The following is a 12,490-nucleotide window of genomic DNA, read 5'->3' on the forward strand; positions in this document are numbered from 1 at the left end:
TAAAAAGAAAAAGAGAGAGAGAGAGAGACTGACTTAGTGAGCGAGTGAGTAAGAGAGTGAGAGTGAGTGAGAGTGAATGAGTGAGTGAGTGATTGAGTGAGTGAGTGAGTGAGAACAAATGAGTTAAAGCAAGTGAGTGAGAGAGATCGAATGAATGAAAGTCTGAATGACAGAAAGAAAAAAGGATGAAGAAAGAAGCATGAAGAAAAAAAATGTATATGGAGTTGCTGACATGAGTGCAATCTACAAAGCCGTTGAGGCTGATCCTCATGGGAGAATTATTGCACCAGGACCCTTAGCACTTTTAAAATGCCATTCAATGCCACTTCTAGGGCTAGATGTAAACTGCAGATGACCATGTTGTGGTAGTTACCATGGATACCCAAGTGATGTGTGAGCTAACACATAGGCCCAACAGATTCCAAGAAGGCCAGAATCACCAGCGGCACCACCATCGGTTGTCAGGTCACCCGGATTAAGCAAATACCAGAGTCCAAAATGATGCAGGTTTATACTGTTAATTTTCAGTTTATCGTTACAGTTGGTGTTATTCCATGTCGGAAGGGACGCAGCTACAGCCAGTGGGGTAACTAGAGACAGGCAGGCAGCTATGTGCAACAAAGGTAGGCGTGTTGTTTTCATATGCAGATCTGAAATATTGTCTTATATGCAAGAGGAGGAGTGATGGGGGTTCAGGCAAAAGCCAGGCTATGGATTGCATTGCTAAATGCTCCATCAGAGTGCAATGGTCGCCTGTCCTTTTTTTAAGTGATGATGTGGGTTTAGCCTGTGCTGTATGTATGTATGGGTGGCTGACTGCCACCCACCCAGAGAGTGTATGGGAGGCTGGTTGGCTGCCAGCCTTCCTTCCATTCCTATGAGTAATGTGAGTGCTCATGAACGGGGCATGTTGGGTCCACCCCTTTCCCGGTTATCCCCTCTAGGCCTTTTGGCTTAGATCAAGTGTAAAAAAAGAAAGGATCTTGCGAAAGATCGCATCCTGAGGCACGTTTTTTTTTGTGTGAATACTTGCACTTGGGTGACTTGTGAGCACATACTGATACATACATTCCCTATCTGGGGACCATAAATTAAATGGATTTTTGAGAAAGGGAGCTGATTTGGAAGCTTGCTTCTGTCGCCCTATGCATTGACCCGATGTGGCAGTATCTTCGGGTAGTGAACAGTGCACCACCCCATTCCAGTGTTAAACAAGAAAGATTCTCATTTAATCCTCCGTTGGTGAGAATTTGAGTTTGAGAATTGGAGACCAAAATGATGAGTTGCACTGACTGGTTTATGAATGTCTATTCATTTAGCGTTTTAATGACCATGTTTGCACACTGATTGGTGTAAAAAAATAAAATAAAACTAAATAATAATAATCTAGCACACCTGTGCAGGTTTGACATGACATGACAGGTAGCTGTCTTGTGGGTGGTGCTGAATCCTGTTAAATGACGTGAGGGTCGCATGCCTATACACAAGGGTGTGTCATTGCTGTTGCTTGACCATGCATTGGTTTCTGTGGTAAGTGAATGATAAAAACAAAATTTACCATCCATTGATGGATGGGAAATCCGCCATGAGGCATTTGTTTTTAGAAACTGCTGCTCACAACCAATGTTGCAATGGAGTGTCTCCATCTGCTGGTGGTATTGGAAAGGCATTAGTGCTATGACAGGGTCTGAAGAAGAAGAAGAAGAAGAAGAAGAAGAAGAAGACGGAAAAAAATATATATAAAAAGAAAAAGAGAGAGAGAGAGAGACTGACTTAGTGAGCGAGTGAGTAAGAGAGTGAGAGTGAATGAGTGAGTGAGTGATTGAGTGAGTGAGTGAGTGAGAACAAATGAGTTAAAGCAAGTGAGTGAGAGAGATCGAATGAATGAAAGTCTGAATGACAGAAAGAAAAAAGGATGAAGAAAGAAGCATGAAGAAAAAAAATGTATATGGAGTTGCTGACATGAGTGCAATCTACAAAGCCGTTGAGGCTGATCCTCATGGGAGGATTATTGCACCAGGACCCTTAGCACTTTTAAAATGCATTCAATGCCACTTCTAGGGCTAGATGTAAACTGCAGATGACCATGTTGTGGTAGTTACCATGGATACCCAAGTGATGTGTGAGCTTACACATAGGCCCAACAGATTCCAAAAAGGCCAGAATCACCAGCGGCACCACCATCGGTTGTCAGGTCACCCGGATTCAGCAAATACCAGAGTCCAAAATGATGCAGGTTTATACTGTTAATTTTCAGTTTATCGTTACAGTTGGTGTTATTCCATGTCGGAAGGGACGCAGCTACAGCCAGTGGGGGTAACTAGAGACAGGCAGGCAGCTATGTGCAACAAAGGTAGGCGTGTTGTTTTCATATGCAGATCTGAAATATTGTCTTATATGCAAGAGGAGGAGTGATGGGGGTTCAGGCAAAAGCCAGGCTATGGATTGCATTGCTAAATGCTCCATCAGAGTGCAATGGTCGCCTGTCCTTTTTTTAAGTGATGATGTGGGTTTAGCCTGTGCTGTATGTATGTATGGGTGGCTGACTGCCGCCCACCCAGAGAGTGTATGGGAGGCTGGTTGGCTGCCAGCCTTCCTTCCATTCCTATGAGTAATGTGAGTGCTCATGAAGGGGACATGGTTGGGTCCACCCCTTTCCCGGTTATCCCCTCTAGGCCTTTTGGCTTAGATCAAGTGTAAAAAAAGAAAGGATCTTGCGACAGATCGCATCCTGAGGCACGTTTTTTTTTTGTGTGAATACTTGCACTTAGGTGACTTGTGAGCACATACTGATACATACGTTCCCTATCTGGGGACCATAAATTAAATGGATTTTTGAGAAAGGGAGCTGATTTGGAAGCTTGCTTCTGTCGCCCTATGCATTGACCCGATGTGGCAGTATCTTCGGGTAGTGAACAGTGCACCACCCCCATTCCAGTGTTAAACAAGAAAGATTCTCATTTAATCCTCCGTGGGTGAGAATTTGAGTTTGAGAATTGGAGACCAAAATGATGCAGGTTTATACTGTTAATTTTCAGTTTATCGTTACAGTTGGTGTTATTCCATGTCGGAAGGGACGCAGCTACAGCCAGTGGGGGTAACTAGAGACAGGCAGGCAGCTATGTGCAACAAAGGTAGGCGTGTTGTTTTCATATGCAGATCTGAAATATTGTCTTATATGCAAGAGGAGGAGTGATGGGGGTTCAGGCAAAAGCCAGGCTATGGATTGCATTGCTAAATGCTCCATCAGAGTGCAATGGTCGCCTGTCCTTTTTTTAAGTGATGATGTGGGTTTAGCCTGTGCTGTATGTATGTATGGGTGGCTGACTGCCGCCCACCCAGAGAGTGTATGGGAGGCTGGTTGGCTGCCAGCCTTCCTTCCATTCCTATGAGTAATGTGAGTGCTCATGAAGGGGACATGGTTGGGTCCACCCCTTTCCCGGTTATCCCCTCTAGGCCTTTTGGCTTAGATCAAGTGTAAAAAAAGAAAGGATCTTGCGACAGATCGCATCCTGAGGCACGTTTTTTTTTTGTGTGAATACTTGCACTTGGGTGACTTGTGAGCACATACTGATACATACGTTCCCTATCTGGGGACCATAAATTAAATGGATTTTTGAGAAAGGGAGCTGATTTGGAAGCTTGCTTCTGTCGCCCTATGCATTGACCCGATGTGGCAGTATCTTCGGGTAGTGAACAGTGCACCACCCCCATTCCAGTGTTAAACAAGAAAGATTCTCATTTAATCCTCCGTGGGTGAGAATTTGAGTTTGAGAATTGGAGACCAAAATGATGAGTTGCACTGACTGGTTTATGAACGTCTATTCATTTAGCGTTTTAATGACCATGTTTGCACACTGATTGGTGTAAAAAAATAAAATAAAACTAAATAATAATAATCTAGCACACCTGTGCAGGTTTGACATGACATGACAGGTAGCTGTCTTGTGGGTGGTGCTGAATCCTGTTAAATGACTTGAGGGTCTCATGCCTATACACAAGGGTGTGTCATTGCTGTTGCTTGACCATGCATTGGTTTCTGTGGTCAGTGAATGATAAAAACAAAATTTACCATCCATTGATGGATGGGAAATCCGCCATGAGGCATTTGTTTTTAGAAACTGCTGCTCACAGCCAATGTTGCAATGGAGTGTCTCCATCTGCTGGTGGTATTGGAAAGGCATTAGTGCTATGACAGGGTCTGAAGAAGAAGAAGAAGAAGAAGACGGAAAAAAATATATATAAAAAGAAAAAGAGAGAGAGAGAGAGAGAGACTGACTTAGTGAGCGAGTGAGTGAGAGAGTGAGAGTGAGTGAGAGTGAATGAGTGAGTGTGTGATTGAGTGAGTGAGTGAGAACAAATGAGTTAAAGCAAGTGAGTGAGAGAGATCGAATGAATGAAAGTCTGAATGACAGAAAGAAAAAAGGATGAAGAAAGAAGCATAAAGAAAAAAAAATGTATATGGAGTTGCTGACATGAGTGCAATCTACAAAGCCGTTGAGGCTGATCCTCATGGGAGGATTATTGCACCAGGACCCTTAGCACTTTTAAAATGCCATTCAATGCCACTTCTAGGGCTAGATGTAAACTGCAGATGACCATGTTGTGGTAGTTACCATGGATACCCAAGTGATGTGTGAGCTAACACATAGGCCCAACAGATTCCAAGAAGGCCAGAATCACCAGCGGCACCACCATCGGTTGTCAGGTCACCCGGATTCAGCAAATACCAGAGTCCAAAATGATGCAGGTTTATACTGTTAATTTTCAGTTTATCGTTACAGTTGGTGTTATTCCATGTCGGAAGGGACGCAGCTACAGCCAGTGGGGTAACTAGAGACAGGCAGGCAGCTATGTGCAACAAAGGTAGGCGTGTTGTTTTCATATGCAGATCTGAAATATTGTCTTATATGCAAGAGGAGGAGTGATGGGGGTTCAGGCAAAAGCCAGGCTATGGATTGCATTGCTAAATGCTCCATCAGAGTGCAATGGTCGCCTGTCCTTTTTTTAAGTGATGATGTGGGTTTAGCCTGTGCTGTATGTATGTATGGGTGGCTGACTGCCACCCAGCCAGAGAGTGTATGGGAGGCTGGTTGGCTGCCAGCCTTCCTTCCATTCCTATGAGTAATGTGAGTGCTCATGAAGGGGACATGGTTGGGTCCACCCCTTTCCCGGTTATCCCCTCTAGGCCTTTTGGCTTAGATCAAGTGTAAAAAAAGAAAGGATCTTGCGACAGATCGCATCCTGAGGCACGTTTTTTTTTTGTGTGAATACTTGCACTTGGGTGACTTGTGAGCACATACTGATACATACGTTCCCTATCTGGGGACCATAAATTAAATGGATTTTTGAGAAAGGGAGCTGATTTGGAAGCTTGCTTCTGTCGCCCTATGCATTGACCCGATGTGGCAGTATCTTCGGGTAGTGAACAGTGCACCACCCCATTCCAGTGTTAAACAAGAAAGATTCTCATTTAATCCTCCGTGGGTGAGAATTTGAGTTTGAGAATTGGAGACCAAAATGATGAGTTGCACTGACTGGTTTATGAACGTCTATTCATTTAGCGTTTTAATGACCATGTTTGCACACTGATTGGTGTAAAAAAATAAAATAAAACTAAATAATAATAATCTAGCACACCTGTGCAGGTTTGACATGACATGATAGGTAGCTGTCTTGTGGGTGGTGCTGAATCCTGTTAAATGACGTGAGGGTCTCATGCCTATGCACAAGGGTGTGTCATTGCTGTTGCTTGACCATGCATTGGTTTCTGTGGTCAGTGAATGATAAAAACAAAATTTACCATCCATTGATGGATGGGAAATCCGCCATGAGGCATTTGTTTTTAGAAACTGCTGCTCACAACCAATGTTGCAATGGAGTGTCTCCATCTGCTGGTGGTATTGGAAAGGCATTAGTGCTATGACAGGGTCTGAAGAAGAAGAAGAAGAAGAAGACGGAAAAAAATATATATAAAAAGAAAAAGAGAGAGAGAGAGAGACTGACTTAGTGAGCGAGTGAGTAAGAGAGTGAGAGTGAGTGAGAGTGAATGAGTGAGTGAGTGATTGAGTGAGTGAGTGAGTGAGAACAAATGAGTTAAAGCAAGTGAGTGAGAGAGATCGAATGAATGAAAGTCTGATTGACAGAAAGAAAAAAGGATGAAGAAAGAAGCATGAAGAAAAAAAATGTATATGGAGTTGCTGACATGAGTGCAATCTACAAAGCCGTTGAGGCTGATCCTCATGGGAGGATTATTGCACCAGGACCCTTAGCACTTTTAAAATGCCATTCAATGCCACTTCTAGGGCTAGATGTAAACTGCAGATGACCATGTTGTGGTAGTTACCATGGATACCCAAGTGATGTGTGAGCTTACACATAGGCCCAACAGATTCCAAAAAGGCCAGAATCACCAGCGGCACCACCATCGGTTGTCAGGTCACCCGGATTCAGCAAATACCAGAGTCCAAAATGATGCAGGTTTATACTGTTAATTTTCAGTTTATCGTTACAGTTGGTGTTATTCCATGTCGGAAGGGACGCAGCTACAGCCAGTGGGGGTAACTAGAGACAGGCAGGCAGCTATGTGCAACAAAGGTAGGCGTGTTGTTTTCATATGCAGATCTGAAATATTGTCTTATATGCAAGAGGAGGAGTGATGGGGGTTCAGGCAAAAGCCAGGCTATGGATTGCATTGCTAAATGCTCCATCAGAGTGCAATGGTCGCCTGTCCTTTTTTTAAGTGATGATGTGGGTTTAGCCTGTGCTGTATGTATGTATGGGTGGCTGACTGCCGCCCACCCAGAGAGTGTATGGGAGGCTGGTTGGCTGCCAGCCTTCCTTCCATTCCTATGAGTAATGTGAGTGCTCATGAAGGGGACATGGTTGGGTCCACCCCTTTCCCGGTTATCCCCTCTAGGCCTTTTGGCTTAGATCAAGTGTAAAAAAAGAAAGGATCTTGCGACAGATCGCATCCTGAGGCACGTTTTTTTTTGTGTGAATACTTGCACTTGGGTGACTTGTGAGCACATACTGATACATACGTTCCCTATCTGGGGACCATAAATTAAATGGATTTTTGAGAAAGGGAGCTGATTTGGAAGCTTGCTTCTGTCGCCCTATGCATTGACCCGATGTGGCAGTATCTTCGGGTAGTGAACAGTGCACCACCCCCATTCCAGTGTTAAACAAGAAAGATTCTCATTTAATCCTCCGTGGGTGAGAATTTGAGTTTGAGAATTGGAGACCAAAATGATGAGTTGCACTGACTGGTTTATGAACGTCTATTCATTTAGCGTTTTAATGACCATGTTTGCACACTGATTGGTGTAAAAAAATAAAATAAAACTAAATAATAATAATCTAGCACACCTGTGCAGGTTTGACATGACATGACAGGTAGCTGTCTTGTGGGTGGTGCTGAATCCTGTTAAATGACTTGAGGGTCTCATGCCTATACACAAGGGTGTGTCATTGCTGTTGCTTGACCATGCATTGGTTTCTGTGGTCAGTGAATGATAAAAACAAAATTTACCATCCATTGATGGATGGGAAATCCGCCATGAGGCATTTGTTTTTAGAAACTGCTGCTCACAGCCAATGTTGCAATGGAGTGTCTCCATCTGCTGGTGGTATTGGAAAGGCATTAGTGCTATGACAGGGTCTGAAGAAGAAGAAGAAGAAGAAGACGGAAAAAAATATATATAAAAAGAAAAAGAGAGAGAGAGAGAGAGAGAGAGACTGACTTAGTGAGCGAGTGAGTGAGAGAGTGAGAGTGAGTGAGAGTGAATGAGTGAGTGTGTGATTGAGTGAGTGAGTGAGAACAAATGAGTTAAAGCAAGTGAGTGAGAGAGATCGAATGAATGAAAGTCTGAATGACAGAAAGAAAAAAGGATGAAGAAAGAAGCATGAAGAAAAAAAAATTTATATGGAGTTGCTGACATGAGTGCAATCTACAAAGCCGTTGAGGCTGATCCTCATGGGAGGATTATTGCACCAGGACCCTTAGCACTTTTAAAATGCCATTCAATGCCACTTCTAGGGCTAGATGTAAACTGCAGATGACCATGTTGTGGTAGTTACCATGGATACCCAAGTGATGTGTGAGCTAACACATAGGCCCAACAGATTCCAAGAAGGCCAGAATCACCAGCGGCACCACCATCGGTTGTCAGGTCACCCGGATTCAGCAAATACCAGAGTCCAAAATGATGCAGGTTTATACTGTTAATTTTCAGTTTATCGTTACAGTTGGTGTTATTCCATGTCGGAAGGGACGCAGCTACAGCCAGTGGGGTAACTAGAGACAGGCAGGCAGCTATGTGCAACAAAGGTAGGCGTGTTGTTTTCATATGCAGATCTGAAATATTGTCTTATATGCAAGAGGAGGAGTGATGGGGGTTCAGGCAAAAGCCAGGCTATGGATTGCATTGCTAAATGCTCCATCAGAGTGCAATGGTCGCCTGTCCTTTTTTTAAGTGATGATGTGGGTTTAGCCTGTGCTGTATGTATGTATGGGTGGCTGACTGCCACCCAGCCAGAGAGTGTATGGGAGGCTGGTTGGCTGCCAGCCTTCCTTCCATTCCTATGAGTAATGTGAGTGCTCATGAAGGGGACATGGTTGGGTCCACCCCTTTCCCGGTTATCCCCTCTAGGTCTTTTGGCTTAGATCAAGTGTAAAAAAAGAAAGGATCTTGCGACAGATCGCATCCTGAGGCACGTTTTTTTTTTGTGTGAATACTTGCACTTGGGTGACTTGTGAGCACATACTGATACATACGTTCCCTATCTGGGGACCATAAATTAAATGGATTTTTGAGAAAGGGAGCTGATTTGGAAGCTTGCTTCTGTCGCCCTATGCATTGACCCGATGTGGCAGTATCTTCGGGTAGTGAACAGTGCACCACCCCATTCCAGTGTTAAACAAGAAAGATTCTCATTTAATCCTCCGTGGGTGAGAATTTGAGTTTGAGAATTGGAGACCAAAATGATGAGTTGCACTGACTGGTTTATGAACGTCTATTCATTTAGCGTTTTAATGACCATGTTTGCACACTGATTGGTGTAAAAAAATAAAATAAAACTAAATAATAATAATCTAGCACACCTGTGCAGGTTTGACATGACATGATAGGTAGCTGTCTTGTGGGTGGTGCTGAATCCTGTTAAATGACGTGAGGGTCTCATGCCTATGCACAAGGGTGTGTCATTGCTGTTGATTGACCATGCATTGGTTTCTGTGGTCAGTGAATGATAAAAACAAAATTTACCATCCATTGATGGATGGGAAATCCGCCATGAGGCATTTGTTTTTAGAAACTGCTGCTCACAACCAATGTTGCAATGGAGTGTCTCCATCTGCTGGTGGTATTGGAAAGGCATTAGTGCTATGACAGGGTCTGAAGAAGAAGAAGAAGAAGAAGAAGAAGACGGAAAAAAATATATATAAAAAGAAAAAGAGAGAGAGAGAGAGACTGACTTAGTGAGCGAGTGAGTAAGAGAGTGAGAGTGAGTGAGAGTGAATGAGTGAGTGAGTGATTGAGTGAGTGAGTGAGTGAGTGAGAACAAATGAGTTAAAGCAAGTGAGTGAGAGAGATCGAATGAATGAAAGTCTGAATGACAGAAAGAAAAAAGGATGAAGAAAGAAGCATGAAGAAAAAAAATGTATATGGAGTTGCTGACATGAGTGCAATCTACAAAGCCGTTGAGGCTGATCCTCATGGGAGGATTATTGCACCAGGACCCTTAGCACTTTTAAAATGCCATTCAATGCCACTTCTAGGGCTAGATGTAAACTGCAGATGACCATGTTGTGGTAGTTACCATGGATACCCAAGTGATGTGTGAGCTAACACATAGGCCCAACAGATTCCAAGAAGGCCAGAATCACCAGCGGCACCACCATCGGTTGTCAGGTCACCCGGATTCAGCAAATACCAGAGTCCAAAATGATGCAGGTTTATACTGTTAATTTTCAGTTTATCGTTACAGTTGGTGTTATTCCATGTCGGAAGGGACGCAGCTACAGCCAGTGGGGGTAACTAGAGACAGGCAGGCAGCTATGTGCAACAAAGGTAGGCGTGTTGTTTTCATATGCAGATCTGAAATATTGTCTTATATGCAAGAGGAGGAGTGATGGGGGTTCAGGCAAAAGCCAGGCTATGGATTGCATTGCTAAATGCTCCATCAGAGTGCAATGGTCGCCTGTCCTTTTTTTAAGTGATGATGTGGGTTTAGCCTGTGCTGTATGTATGTATGGGTGGCTGACTGCCGCCCACCCAGAGAGTGTATGGGAGGCTGGTTGGCTGCCAGCCTTCCTTCCATTCCTATGAGTAATGTGAGTGCTCATGAAGGGGACATGGTTGGGTCCACCCCTTTCCCGGTTATCCCCTCTAGGCCTTTTGGCTTAGATCAAGTGTAAAAAAAGAAAGGATCTTGCGACAGATCGCATCCTGAGGCACGTTTTTTTTTTTGTGTGAATACTTGCACTTGGGTGACTTGTGAGCACATACTGATACATATGTTCCTTATCTGGGGACCATAAATTAAATGGATTTTTGAGAAAGGGAGCTGATTTGGAAGCTTGCTTCTGTCGCCCTATGCATTGACCCGATGTGGCAGTATCTTCGGGTAGTGAACAGTGCACCACCCCCATTCCAGTGTTAAACAAGAAAGATTCTCATTTAATCCTCCGTGGGTGAGAATTTGAGTTTGAGAATTGGAGACCAAAATGATGAGTTGCACTGACTGGTTTATGAACGTCTATTCATTTAGCGTTTTAATGACCATGTTTGCACACTGATTGGTGTAAAAAAATAAAATAAAACTAAATAATAATAATCTAGCATACCTGTGCAGGTTTGACATGACATGACAGGTAGCTGTCTTGTGGGTGGTGCTGAATCCTGTTAAATGACTTGAGGGTCTCATGCCTATACACAAGGGTGTATCATTGCTGTTGCTTGACCATGCATTGGTTTCTGTGGTCAGTGAATGATAAAAACAAAATTTACCATCCATTGATGGATGGGAAATCCGCCATGAGGCATTTGTTTTAAGAAACTGCTGCTCACAGCCAATGTTGCAATGGAGTGTCTCCATCTGCTGGTGGTATTGGAAAGGCATTAGTGCTATGACAGGGTCTGAAGAAGAAGAAGAAGAAGAAGACGGAAAAAAATATATATAAAAAGAAAAAGAGAGAGAGAGAGAGAGAGTTAGAGTGAGTGAGAGTGAATGAGTGAGTGTGTGATTGAGTGAGTGAGTGAGAACAAATGAGTTAAAGCAAGTGAGTGAGAGAGATCGAATGAATGAAAGTCTGAATGACAGAAAGAAAAAAGGATGAAGAAAGAAGCATGAAGAAAAAAAAATGTATATGGAGTTGCTGACATGAGTGCAATCTACAAAGCCGTTGAGGCTGATCCTCATGGGAGGATTATTGCACCAGGACCCTTAGCACTTTTAAAATGCCATTCAATGCCACTTCTAGGGCTAGATGTAAACTGCAGATGACCATGTTGTGGTAGTTACCATGGATACCCAAGTGATGTGTGAGCTAACACATAGGCCCAACAGATTCCAAGAAGGCCAGAATCACCAGCGGCACCACCATCGGTTGTCAGGTCACCCGGATTCAGCAAATACCAGAGTCCAAAATGATGCAGGTTTATACTGTTAATTTTCAGTTTATCGTTACAGTTGGTGTTATTCCATGTCGGAAGGGACGCAGCTACAGCCAGTGGGGTAACTAGAGACAGGCAGGCAGCTATGTGCAACAAAGGTAGGCGTGTTGTTTTCATATGCAGATCTGAAATATTGTCTTATATGCAAGAGGAGGAGTGATGGGGGTTCAGGCAAAAGCCAGGCTATGGATTGCATTGCTAAATGCTCCATCAGAGTGCAATGGTCGCCTGTCCTTTTTTTAAGTGATGATGTGGGTTTAGCCTGTGCTGTATGTATGTATGGGTGGCTGACTGCCACCCAGCCAGAGAGTGTATGGGAGGCTGGTTGGCTGCCAGCCTTCCTTCCATTCCTATGAGTAATGTGAGTGCTCATGAAGGGGACATGGTTGGGTCCACCCCTTTCCCGGTTATCCCCTCTAGGTCTTTTGGCTTAGATCAAGTGTAAAAAAAGAAAGGATCTTGCGACAGATCGCATCCTGAGGCACGTTTTTTTTTTGTGTGAATACTTGCACTTGGGTGACTTGTGAGCACATACTGATACATACGTTCCCTATCTGGGGACCATAAATTAAATGGATTTTTGAGAAAGGGAGCTGATTTGGAAGCTTGCTTCTGTCGCCCTATGCATTGACCCGATGTGGCAGTATCTTCGGGTAGTGAACAGTGCACCACCCCATTCCAGTGTTAAACAAGAAAGATTCTCATTTAATCCTCCGTGGGTGAGAATTTGAGTTTGAGAATTGGAGACCAAAATGATGAGTTGCACTGACTGGTTTATGAACGTCTATTCATTTAGCGTTTTAATGACCATG

At 43.6% G+C, this 12,490-nt stretch overlaps 8 pseudogenes; all 8 read left to right on the forward strand.

Annotated features, from left to right (window-relative positions):
* The first annotated feature begins 933 nt into the window (after positions 1–933).
* LOC130289305 (U2 spliceosomal RNA) lies at positions 934–1,197 on the forward strand (annotated as a pseudogene).
* A 1,467-nt stretch (positions 1,198–2,664) lies between these two features.
* Positions 2,665–2,929, forward strand: LOC130287866 (U2 spliceosomal RNA; annotated as a pseudogene).
* Positions 2,930–3,445: 516 nt separating this feature from the next.
* Positions 3,446–3,710, forward strand: LOC130287867 (U2 spliceosomal RNA; annotated as a pseudogene).
* Positions 3,711–5,177: 1,467 nt separating this feature from the next.
* Positions 5,178–5,442, forward strand: LOC130287869 (U2 spliceosomal RNA; annotated as a pseudogene).
* Positions 5,443–6,908: 1,466 nt separating this feature from the next.
* Positions 6,909–7,172, forward strand: LOC130285929 (U2 spliceosomal RNA; annotated as a pseudogene).
* A 1,471-nt stretch (positions 7,173–8,643) lies between these two features.
* On the forward strand, positions 8,644–8,908 carry LOC130289757 (U2 spliceosomal RNA; annotated as a pseudogene).
* Positions 8,909–10,384: 1,476 nt separating this feature from the next.
* LOC130289174 (U2 spliceosomal RNA) lies at positions 10,385–10,650 on the forward strand (annotated as a pseudogene).
* Positions 10,651–12,087: 1,437 nt separating this feature from the next.
* On the forward strand, positions 12,088–12,352 carry LOC130289758 (U2 spliceosomal RNA; annotated as a pseudogene).
* The last annotated feature ends 138 nt before the right edge of the window (positions 12,353–12,490 follow it).

Source organism: Hyla sarda, chromosome 8 (genome assembly GCF_029499605.1).
Source record: "Hyla sarda isolate aHylSar1 chromosome 8, aHylSar1.hap1, whole genome shotgun sequence".
Classification (NCBI taxonomy): domain Eukaryota; kingdom Metazoa; phylum Chordata; class Amphibia; order Anura; family Hylidae; genus Hyla; species Hyla sarda.